Here is a 6,289-nt window from a genome sequence, read left to right on the forward strand (position 1 = left end):
ATTACAGGATTCTCTAAAACATGAGGATGTATGTTATCAATACGTCTTGCAAAGAGCACTCGTGAATTTGAGAGGGTAACCTGCTCAAATGATCTGCAAGGGTATTTTTCCCCCCAATATATGAATTGTTATTGGGTAAACATCTTGTTCTATGTCCCAACCCAAAGACACCTTGCCTCTGTTCACAAATGTAGGGAATGAGGCCAACCTTTTTGTTTAGATAATAAGGCTGGAGAGCTGCGTGCAAACTCAAAAGCTTCTCTCTCTCACCAACAGACATTGGTCCAATAAAAGATATTACCTCACCCACCTTGCCTCTGTCACAAGCTAAAGCAAAATGACTTTAGAGCCAATCTGATTGCTCTCAGTTGTAAGACACTGATATGTAGATTCTTTTCTTTTGATATCCAGTGAACTCTGATGAATAAACTGATGTTTAAATAGGCCCTCCCATCCAAGTGTAGATGCACCAGCAGTAAGTATTACTGATGGCATAGAGAAACTAAAAGATACCCTTCATTAAGTACATTTAGAGCACGCTCACCACATCAGTATTGTTGACACGTGTAGAATTACCTATTTGCCATGCATATTGTCCAAGGCTGGTTTGTTATTTCTTGGTAGTGCTGCAGGTCTCATCTGAAGAGCGTGTGGGGTCACTGATGTGGCTGATGCTAGAAGACCCAATAACCAGAAAAGTTGGGGGTAGGGGTGAGGGGGGGTGGAGATAATTGACTGTTGTGGGGACTGCAGAATTTTAGACAATTTTATTTTATAAACCTTTCTTCTGGGGGAAAGGCTTTTCCTACAGTCAAGTTTAACATGGCCCCTACGAAAACGATCCTTTTAGCTGGATTTAGGAAAATTTTCCCCCTCAATTTATGCATAATCCCAGACAGGTAAAAAGTAAACATTTGTTCCACAAAATAGGACATCTTCCCATCTTTTACAATTTTATTAACCAATCTTCTAGGTAAGGATATACACAAATCCCGTTTTCTCAGATATGCTTCCACTACACATAGGTATTTTGTAGACACCCTCAGAACACCTTGAGACAAGTCACTTAATTGCTGTGGGGATTCTTGTGAGGAATTAAAAGGTGACTAAATTCAGTGATTTTCACATGAAAAGTATAATTTACCAATTTCTAAGAGTCAGTGATAGGTGCTATACTGATATGCCTTTTTTTGGAGCCAGCATATAGAAGTAACTGCAGTGATTTCTTTTAAATAAAGCGGTACATGTCCTGAAGAATTGCACGAGCCAAACATTTGCCTCTTACTGTTTTCTTGTTTTAGTGAAACTTTTTGCTAAAGCAGAACATTTGCCCTTGAAAGCAAAGCAAATTCATCCTTGGCGTAGCTGCCCTGAAGCCAACACAGCCTCTTATGCTTACTTGTGAGTCTGATTCTGTTCTCATTTACACCAGGTGCTAAGAAGTAACTCCACTAATGTAAATGGAGTTATACCTACATAGGGGGAGCTTTTCTAAATAGCCTACACAATTTAGGAGCACAAATCCTATTGACTTTCGGTGAGACTTATGTTCCTAAATTTCTTAGGAGATTTTGCGTATATTCCCTTTAAAATGAGATCAGAACCAAGCTTCTTTTTCATTGTTGTTGCCTTGCAAATAATTATATATTTTTTTAAAAAGTAGTTGTAACACCTGTTTACTGATCAATTATATTTTAGCTATTTAAATTAGTATTTTTATAGTGAGTTTCGTGTATCTGAATGGTAGCAGAGGGTTAAATGCTAATATTACAGGCAATCGAATGTCTGAAGAGTTCAAATAACCAAACATGTGTAGTCAATTTAAGGACTTGTATCAGAAAACAATAACACGGAAAAATTACACTCCACTCATGAGAACTGGAGCATGTGGTCTCCGCTTGGAACTCATTAGCATATTTGCTCTGTCTTTTTGTGAACGGAAACATGAACTGCATGTCACTTGCTCAAAAACAGATTCCAAAAGGAAATGCTGACTGCAGACACTCAACTACTGTGTCATGGCACATGTACCACTTCTAACCATTCCATATATCACATTGCATTGTGACTTCGAAGGCAGGAATTCTTAACTGCAGTCTCTTTCTCCTTTATTTTCTTATAAATATTGTTAAGATGAAGGAAAAAAAGAAAACCCCACATGGGAGTGTGTAACGGGGGGCACTCACCTCTTGAGCATCTGCTGAATGTTGTACTGCAGTCCTTTTCCCCGTCTTGGCACCCCTTGTAGGTTGCTGACCTTGGTTGATGGGTCTTCAGTGGCTCGGCCCTCCAGCTAAGTCACGGTAAAAAATGAACAGCCTCTGGGGTAGCAAAAGGTGTTGTCAACTTTCTAACGGAACAAAACTGAAGACCTCTGCCCCACCCCCTTCCCTGCCCCTTCTCTGAGGCCCCACCCCCACTCACCCCATACACACCCCTACCCTCCATCACTTGCTCTCCCCCTCCCTCCCTTACTTTCACTGGGCTGGGGCAAGGGGTTCGGATGCGGCGGGGTTGAGGACTCTAGCTGGGGATGCAGACTCTGGGGTGGGGCCAGAAATGAGGGATTCAGGGTGCAGGAGGGGTTTAATGCACTGAGACTACTCATGTGAGTGAGGACTGCAGAATCCAGTAGCTGTGGGGTTAGGGGGTGTTGATCATCCTTCAGATAGCTGATGCCTCAAAACATTTTTTGTTTGGTTGTTTTGTTGGTGCGGTTTTTCAAATACCAGGGAAGGGATATTTGGCTGTGTCCTACATACAGATATCTGGGCCTGGGACCATTCAGCAGCTGCTCTCACTGAAGAGCACTGTTCTTTGCTCATACACATGGCCAAGCTTTTCAAAAATGAGTTGTTTTGGGTGCCTAATTTGACACACTGTAAAGCAACCAGATTTTCAGCAGCCCCATGTTTAGCTCTCTCTGAAAATCAGGCTCCTTCTTGGAGTCTCAAGCTGGGTACCCAAAAAAACAGAGGCACCCAAAATCATTAACCCCTTTTGGCTAAATCCCTCCCCGTAGTGTTAGAGTAAGTTTTTGTGTACACACCCCCACTTATTTTTAATTGTTTTGCCCTGCCTGAAATTAGTCTTCCTAACTTTCTCAGTGTGACCTGGGTCAACCTAAATAGCCCTGCTGGCACTGAGGTATGGACCACATCTATCCACATTCAGCAACCCAACCTTCCCTTTTCTCATAGCAGCAGTATAACAAGGGTGTGCACAAGCACATCTTCAAAACATGGAAAAGAGGGAGTTATGTGAGAATAGACAAGCAGGCTACTTCACTTTCCAGATGGAGCTCCAGATGGAGCACAATAGCCTCTCCCATGCTATTTCCAGCCAGATTTACCTAGGAAGCAGGGCCAGCTCCAGGCCCCAGCGCACCAAGTGCATGCTTGGGGTGGCATGCCGCTGGGGGCGCTCTGCTGGTTGCCGGGAGGTTGGCAGGCGGCTCCGGTGGACCTCCCACAGGCATCCCTGCGGAGGGTCCGCTGGTCCCGCGGCTCCAGTGAAGCATCTGCAGGCACGCCTGCGGGAGGTCCACCGGAGCCGCGGGACCAGCAAGCGGCAGAGCGGCCCCCCGCGGTGTGCTGCCGTGCTTGAGGCGGGGAAATGGCTAGAGCCGGCCCTGCTAGGAAGTGTCACACAGATGGAAGGGAGGTGATCAATGTGCAACCACATTTCAAAATGTTACCCTGATTGTTAGGCAGGGTCAGAATTGGATCAGGCTCTGAACTGAAAGCTGATCTGTTGCATCTTCCCTCCCACCCTCCTCGAACTAATAGTCTGTCCCCTGGGTATGCGATCAGCTCCTTCCACTAAGGCAGCAAACTGTCCATTTAATTATCTCCCTTTTATCACACTGACATTTGTTTCCTTTTTCATCAGCCTCTGATAAAGCCCTGGAATAAGCTCAGAAAATACAGAGGGCTTTTAAATGAGCCAGGAGAGCTACTCTTAACAATAATGATAATATTGCCAGTAAAAACATAAGCAAGCTTCAGCATGAGCTATTAGGTGCTGTGGATCTTTCTACTTTAAAAATTAAATAGCTGAATGCAGAATCCCCCTGCCCCCCAACTCCTCCCAATGAATGACAGTTGGCAGGTTGCTTGGCTTACAAAAGGACAAGCATATTTCTGTCCTATCTGTCAAACTGCTTTTCTCAACCCTGATCCTCGAAGGACAAAATCCTGCAGGGTACAGTATGTAGTGTTAGTTATTTAAAGCAGCCATTTGAGTGTCTTATGGGAGGAATATAAATGATCTAGGCTAGCAGGAAATAAAGTTCATTTAATTATTCACCTATGCCCCAGTGTGCTGCATGTATGTGCATCAGATACTGAACCCTCAACTCCCGTACAGAGAGTGCAAATTCAGGAAGTTTAGCTCCACAGAGAATCAGTCCCTAAATAGCCAAGGAGCCAGGGTTTTGTTCCTTTCATTGGACAAGTGCCAGCATGCTTCTTCCTAGACTCTTACAGGTACAGCCATTGCCAGGGATTAGGAGATCATGGCTGCTGAAAGAAAGAGAAATGAGAAATACTGAGTGTCAGTATAGGAACTCAGACACTTATGGTTGGCCATGCCTGAATAACATAGCATCCTCAGAGGGATATCCAATCATCTGTAGAAATAAATTAAGTAAAATGAGCTGCTTACTGAAGTTTTAAGCTTCAGATCAATGTTACTTCTTTCCAAGACCTGAGAGAGTGGCTTTTGCATTTGTTTCCTCAAGTGTTTGCTGTGATGTGCTTCACTTGTTGCACAGCATTTAGGCCAGAATTTTCCAGAGGTAGATGCTTAAAGTTAGACACCTAAAGCCATGCTCAGGCACCTAAATAAACAGCTACTGGTACTAACTACTACCAGATACAGGTTACTGGAGCAAATGAACCACTGGTCTTATCCAATATGGCTACTTTCGTGTTTTTGTGATTTTCAGAGATGCCAAACACCTACAGTTGTCACTATTACAAAAATCAGTGGAAGTGGTGAGTATTCAGCACCTCTGAAAATCAGGGCAGATCCATGAGACCCTAAACATGAATTTAAGTGCATAGCTTTCGGGGGCCCCATCTAAAAAAATCTGATAAATAACTGGCACGAGAATTATATCCTTGTTTCTTTAATTTCAAGTCACCAGAAAATAGTGGTTGAAGAATGTCCTAATTTGTGCAGAGCTATTCATCTGAATTAATATCTTCAGTTATACAGGCTAAGGTAATGACCATCAAAGCTTACGTTTTAGGTGAGAATTCACCTACACCCTACTCAACCCATGTACATGTGTGATGGGTTGGATCACAGAAACCCCCTTGGGAGCTGCCGACTGATGTGCCAAGACTACTTCTATCCCTGTTTTCCCTGCCAGCTCAGGACCCCAGCACCCTGTCTTGCCGAGCCAGACACTTCTGTCTGCTCCAACAAAGACCCAGAGTCTGAATTACCTGTCCCAAAGCTGCAGATTTACCTGAAAACAACTCACAGAAGTGTGCTTGTCTTTAGCACCCAGATGCCCAACTCCCAATGGAGTCTAAACCCAAATAAATCCATTTTACCCTGTATAAAGCTTATGCAAGGTAAACTCATAAATTGTTAGCCCTCTATAACACTGATAGAGAGAGATGCACAGTTGTTTGCTCCCCCAGGTATTAATACATACTCTGAGTTAATAATTAAAAAGTGATTTTATTAAATACAGACAGTTGAATTTAAGTGGTTTCAAGTAGTAACAGACAGAACAAAGTAAGTTACCAAGCAAAATAAAATAAAATGTGCAAATCTATGCCTAATCAAACTGAATACAGATAAGATCCTCACCAGTTCCAGAATGCTCCCTTTTACAGGCTAATCTCCTTTTAGCCTGGGTCCAGCAATCACTCATGCCCCCTGTGGTTACTGTCCTTTGTTCCAGTTTCCTTTAAGTATCCTGGGTGGGTGGAGAGGTTCCTTCTTTAGCCAGCTGAAGACAAAATGGAGAGGTCTCTCACAGGTTTAAATAGACTCTCTCTTGTGGGTGGAGACCCCCTTCCTCACTCCTATGCAAAGTCCTCTCTTGTGGGTGGAGACCTCCTTCCTCACTCCTATGCAAAGTCCAGCTCCAAGATGGAGTTCTGGAGCCACATGAGCAAGTCACATGTCCATGCATGACTCAGTCTTTACAGGCAGAAGCCAATTTCCACATGGTATCTTGTATGTCTCCATGAAGACTTCTTATGAGGATCGGAGCCTTCCAAGCTCTTTTGTCTGTTAAGTGCTTCTGTGTTGAGCACTTAATTTGCAC

This window comes from Gopherus evgoodei, chromosome 5 (genome assembly GCF_007399415.2).
Source record: "Gopherus evgoodei ecotype Sinaloan lineage chromosome 5, rGopEvg1_v1.p, whole genome shotgun sequence".
Taxonomy (NCBI): domain Eukaryota; kingdom Metazoa; phylum Chordata; order Testudines; family Testudinidae; genus Gopherus; species Gopherus evgoodei.